Raw genomic sequence first — 6197 nt, 5'->3', positions numbered from 1 at the left:
TCCTGCTATGTATCATAGGAAAATACCTCTGATTAGTGTGCAATCTGGCTGAATCCAGAGTTTTGAAGTTGCTATTGTTCAGTAACTGAGATTTCTACTTAATCTTTGCACTGAATTAGTGGTAAGTGATTTATGAGTCAATTTGCTTCCAACAAATAGTAGCTAACCATATACATTGTGTAGTGGGAATGGAATATTAAGACACTAATCTTATATGAAAGTGCATAATTTTATGACATACTGTAACCAATACAGTACTTGTCATTAAATTAATAGCTTGATGTTAGCTGTTATAAGGTTATACATTAATGTGGATACAATATAAAATTAATAGGACCAAGGCTGCAAACAAGGTCACTGCAATTTATTCATAATATTCACATTGAACTTTGAAGCAGCATTTTTCATCCCTTGATTTTTATTTTGATAAATGTTTGCTGGCTTTTTCCAAAGTTCCAGGAAATATTGGATGGTATTTCATTAGGAGGAACACAGTACACGAATCTGTCAGGCTATGTCTGCTTGAGGCTGTATTGATCTGACTGCTGTAGGCAATTCTTCTCTGGCGCTAGATGCTCCTCAAATGGTCCATAAGTCCTCTGTCCTTAGAGGTCATGCAGCTCTCAGAGTATCCCAGGACAAAGTCCCTCAGTCATTATGTAACTATATTGAGCAGGTCTATTTCAGACCTGAGCACAAAGTTGGGGAGCTGTGAAGAAAAGGGGTTTAGACCAAAAAGATATGACTTGCTTGTACATAGATTTGTGCTTTCACATTTATTTTTACTTTTACCATGCAGAAGCTTGTTTCCTGGAGCTTGATGTTACATCCATGATGTACAACAAACAGGCACTTGTACTACAAAAGGTTTGTTGAACCTGTTTTTCTGATGATGAAAAGTCAGATCATCGAAATGCTAGTATAGTTCCTAGGGTGACCAGACAGCAAATGTGAAAAATCAGGACAGCGGTGGGGGATGGGGTAATAGAAGCCTATATAAGAGACCCAAAAATGGGACATCTGGTCACCCTATTAGTTCCTCTTTGCAGGGCAGGATCCCAGGCTCCCCAAAAGTGGGCATCCCTTGCAAGCTGTGGAGTCCCCTCAGCTTGCAAGGAAGGGTTTGATGGCGGGTCAGTGAATCCATGACTAAGGGATTCATCTGCTATCCCCTAATTCCATGTAACAGGGGTGTATGGGCTACAGAAGAGACTGCAGCACTGATACAGCAGTAGTGGCCATGGAGTACTTTTTGCTGCCCCATACAGCATGGGAAGGAGGAACTGTTACCTGCAACGTCAAGATCTCCTGTGCCATGGCCTTTCACACAGGTTTGGGAGATGGGGAGGATTTACTACTTAGTGAATTGGGGTATCAGGGCCTAGTTCTGTAAGGTGAAGTATGCCCTCAACTTCCATGGACTTCACATGGCTCAGGAATTAGGGTTGAAGACACTCCTCACCTTACAGGATCAGATCCTTAGTGAGGTGTATTTCTCTCTTTTTTTTTTTTTAAAGACCTCGTTTCAGTTCACCTTTAAACTAGACACAAGTTTAATTAAATACCAGTGCAGACTGTTTTCAGGTTTCCCTCAACATGGTTTTATATATATATTCTATCTCTTTTAAAATATGCTGGCAGTTCTTTATGACTATAAAGCAAACCCTTCAGGGCAATAGACACAACAAGATATTATTCTGAGATTAAGGGAGGAAAATGAGAAAAAGGACAGATGGGCACAGAGGGAGCTAACAAAAGGCAGGCCGGAGAGGAGGAGGATCATACTTGCTTTCCACTGCTAGAAAAAAAAAGAAGCACCCATTGTGTGCTTTGAGACCATGATTAGTCTCTGAAAGAATCAGTGACTTGAGATAATCTGCTGGTTCGCTTGCCTTTTCTCCTTGTGCTTGGAAAAGGAAAAATCAAAGCATTAATATCCATTATGGTAAGATCCACACCAAAGGGACCATTAACTAATCTGTGTTAAAAGATTTGTTGGACACATTGTGTTTTCCAAACACCGTGTGAGCTAATTATTTACTCATTCCTATTACTTTTTTTTTCTTGGGGTTTTGACAGGTATTGTGTAAATGAAATGTATCCCGGACTGAGACTCTGTGTGCTATCACTTTGATTCTATGTAGCCAAGAATTAAGATATTGAAAATGCTGATGTCTGGGTCTTGGCAGCTGACAATCTTGTCTGTTAGTAGCCCAATGTCAAGGATAACTGCCTCTTCCTGGGAGGTGTAGACTGAAGTGCCAGAGTATCTCCTCCCATCAGGAGATCTCTAATTACAGGACCCAAAGCAGGTCAGTCTGGAATCATGTAAAAATCCTCAAACTGAATGGTAGTTCAGAAAGAATAAGGCAATTAAGTGACAGAGAAATGATCTCTTATAATCTGACATAATCTCACTGACACCTATTATTTTTGAATGTAATAAGATTTTTTTCTCTTCAGTTGAACATGAAGTTAACCAAACTAGTCTTTTCTTGTATTTTTGTATACTTGTTCAATGAACTATTATAAGTTACAGGTAACAGTTCCTGATGTGCCACTCATGTGACATTATAATGTGTGCAATATTAATTTTAGACATATTTCTCATTAATAGGCAATAAGCAGCCCAACGTGTGACACATTCACTGTCTCTCAAACACATGCATGTGCACGCATAAACACGTTTAATGCCAGAGCCCATCAACACTTGCTGTGAGGAATTTATCCTCTTATTTCTCCAAAAGATCATTCACATCCAGAATTGCCTTATAGCCCACCCAAAGCAATCGGATGAAAGCAGGTCCAGAAGGACAATGCTTTCCTTTCAAGTACTTAGCCCATTCTCTCTCTCACACACACACACAAAAAAAGTAGTCATGGAAGCTGTGAGGGCAATTGAGGCTATAACCCATGACTCTGACCCCTATCCTTGTTGGAGAGCAGAGAATATTTGGGGTCCTGCTATCAAAGGCTGTTTCCACTTCTTGATGAGTGGAATTAACCACCCATTCTGAAACCTGCAACAGTCTGTCTAATAACATCTCAGTGCATTATTATCAAAAACCAGTCCCCTTGGCTTTCAGCTACCTGGATCCCTTTCAGTCTGGCTTCAGGCCAGAGTAGAGAGAACACCTGTTGCTCTGGTGGATAATATCCTGTCCACAAAGAACAAGGAAATACAACAATACTCACCTGAATGGACCTATGTAGGCCTTTGGTGTTCATGTTCTCACTCCAAGAAGCTGCAAAGGTGAATGGAAATTACTTGAAATGCTTCAAGTGGCTACACGCAACTGATAACAGAATGTTATGGGCAACTCTTCTTCCACCTCCAAATCCCCACAATGCTCAATCATCTCCCCCATATTATTCCACATCTATTAGACAATCTAGCCTGAAATGTCCACAGTACACTTAAGTCTTCCAGCTGTACTTCTCCTTTGACAGAGGAAAATGGCACTGTCTCCCACTCTTCTTATCCAGGTGCTGATTTGTCTAGGCAACAAGAAGTAGCTAGCTAACAGCAAGACAGGTGATCCTGGTAGGAAAGGAAATTCTTTGAAGAAAATTACTTCCTGTATAACATTCTCCCTCTATGGAGGCCATCTGCCCTCAGGTTTTTAATTCTGTAGTATTGGGGTCCTTCTGAGCACTTGGACAGAAGAGTCCCATCCTATTGGACATGGGCCTGGCCACAATGATCATTCATGGCCTCAAGCTTTATTATTGCAACAATTATGTCTAGCAACAAAGTCACATGTCCTGAAAAGACTCCAGCTGGTACTAAATGCAAGAGTCAACCCATCTACTTAGCTACCCAAGTTGCCACGATGAATATATCGACCTGCTACTCTGTTCTCTGCGCTCACAACCCATTAAATTAATATTCTTGATCCAGGCTTCTGCCATCATTTTCAAAACTTCCCATGGGATTTGCTTCTAGCTAAAAGTTTCTTACCTTCCTGGTCATGACCTGTCATGACAGCTATATTCCACTGGTTCAATGATTAACTGGGTAGCTCATAAGCACTGGAGCTAGACTTTGATAGAAGCTGATCCTAGAGAGTGGAACATATTCCTGCAAAAAGTAAGAATGACCAGATAACTTTCAGAAATGAATTTTTCATTTAGTTATTTCATTCAGGTCTCCTTTGACAAGTTTTTCAACCCCCCACACGTACACACACCCCCACACATAGACACACACACTCATATATGCATGCACACGTACACCTTTCTCCCTGCCCCCATACATACGCTCATCCCAGCTATAAATTAATCAAACTACTTCAACAGGCTGAGAAGGAAGAAAAAGGTTGCTAGACTGTTACTTTTATTCTTAATTTGAAATACTTGAGAGATTGTTAGTGATAGTATACATACTAACATGTATATCCTATTCATATCCATATCTTGTTTGTGAATGGAAAATCTTGGGCCACATTGTACAGTTATGAAAAAACTAACAAATGGCAAATTATACATACAAAATTAAGTGATATGAATGTCATATCCTATTTCTCTATTCACTTAAAGTGTCCTCATATGGAAGTCTGTTTCTAGGAGAAACAATGTCTTATTAATAGGTTATATAAAACTCATAGGACACTGCACTGATTGCTCTTCTGTCAGTTTTTAAAAAAAAAAAAGTTAGGTCAGGGGAAAAAACAAAAATTTCAATTACATTTACAGTAGCAGCTGAAGGGGAACAAAATCAATGAAAGGAGCATACTTATTAGAGACCTGCAGTTGCCATAAAACTGAAACTAAATCACACTGACAGTGTCTGAACTTCAGATAAATTGCTTTGAATTCAGAATGGGAGCCTGGAGAAATAATGGAAATTATATTGCAGTTGCTGAAGAAAGGGATAGAACTCTTTATATCCATTGCTGCTTTGGATCTTGTAGCTATTGTAGGGATCAAACACTGATTTATCTGCTTTATTTTTTGTGTAGGACTCCTATTGTTTCTCTAGCAGATAAACACTATTGTCAATCACTTTGGCATCTAATAAGAGGATTATGCTGTTTTGAGGATGAGAGGTTCCTTGTGGGTAGACAAACCAAGGTTACCTGCTACATTTGCCAAAGAGGAGGAGGAGGCAGAGGGATAGATAAACTTACTCTTGCCTACAGTGATTTGTCTAGCCCAACAGTTCGTTTTTTGTGATGTTCTGATGTTAGTCCCTGTTGAATGAAATCTCATGTAGTTTCTCATTAGTGTTCTTCACCCAGAACAACTGAGCTCTCTGGACTCACTGAATTTGTGTTATAGTTTGACTCATGCTCCAAACTTTTATGCAACTGTAGCTTTTGCCTTTGTTAATTAATGGTCTAAATTCCATGCTGTGCCTCTTGAGAAATGCCTCCCCAAAACTGTAGCCTGGGGGCCTTTATGACATCTGTGTACTATCTGGGCTCCTGTGAGGCTGAAATGACTCCAGGGTAAGTTAGAGGAGCCTCCCCTGAGCGGCCTACGGTCTGTATAGCAGCCCATAATTCACTTTCTCATCCTACTCAGAGCTGTCGGTATTGCGCCCGTCGTCCACCCCCCCCCCCCCCGGCCCGTTTACTGAGGCTTGCAATGGGGATGGAGTGAGGCAGCAGCACAGAACCACTTATCAGTGTTACGCTGCTCCTGTGCTGGGACAAACTCTCCACTGGCTCCTTGTAGCTCCTGTAGGGGCCACTACAGTGACACATACGGGCCAGAGTATCAACATTAATGAAACAATATTGTGGTGTTTCTCCAAACAAATTACAATCTCACTAGGTAATTTCAAATATGTTAATTTTTCTAAGTAATTCTTTTCAGTTCTATTCCACTTTTTATCAGCTCTCACAGACCTTTACAGATATTAAGACTCACCACATATCTATGTGGTAGATACTGGTAAGAATTATCCCTGTTTTACAGATGTGGAAACTAATGTGTAGAGAGGTTAATGCACAGAAAAGTTATCCAATAATACATGGGGAGTCAGTGGCTGATCTAATACAGGAGATAAAGAATCTTGACTCAGGTCTCCTTCTCGAACCAATATACAATGAAATAGATGCTACAGGGAAAGGATCTCCAGGGGAAAAAATTTATGCTGCAATTTGCAACCAACTTTCTGAAGAGGTTGCAGAACCAACCAGTGAACATTTGGGACTATAAAGTCTCATCATGACATAGATGCCTACACTGCA

At 40.3% G+C, this 6197-nt stretch overlaps 1 long non-coding RNA gene across 1 annotated transcript; it reads right to left on the bottom strand.

Moving 5' to 3' along the window:
- Positions 1 to 466: 466 nt before the first annotated feature.
- On the bottom strand, positions 467 to 4037 carry LOC311520564. The gene is made up of 3 exons (XR_014711642.1): positions 3962 to 4037; positions 3196 to 3245; positions 467 to 709 (listed from the first exon to the last, which is right to left on the bottom strand). It is a non-coding gene; the product is annotated as an uncharacterized lncRNA (long non-coding RNA).
- Between the last annotated feature and the right edge of the window lie 2160 nt (positions 4038 to 6197).

Source organism: Lepidochelys olivacea (genome assembly GCF_965140295.1).
Source record: "Lepidochelys olivacea isolate rLepOli2 genome assembly, chromosome: 5".
Classification (NCBI taxonomy): domain Eukaryota; kingdom Metazoa; phylum Chordata; order Testudines; family Cheloniidae; genus Lepidochelys; species Lepidochelys olivacea.
Note: the sequence above shows the minus strand (reverse complement) of the source record. Positions and strands in the feature narration are given on the sequence as shown.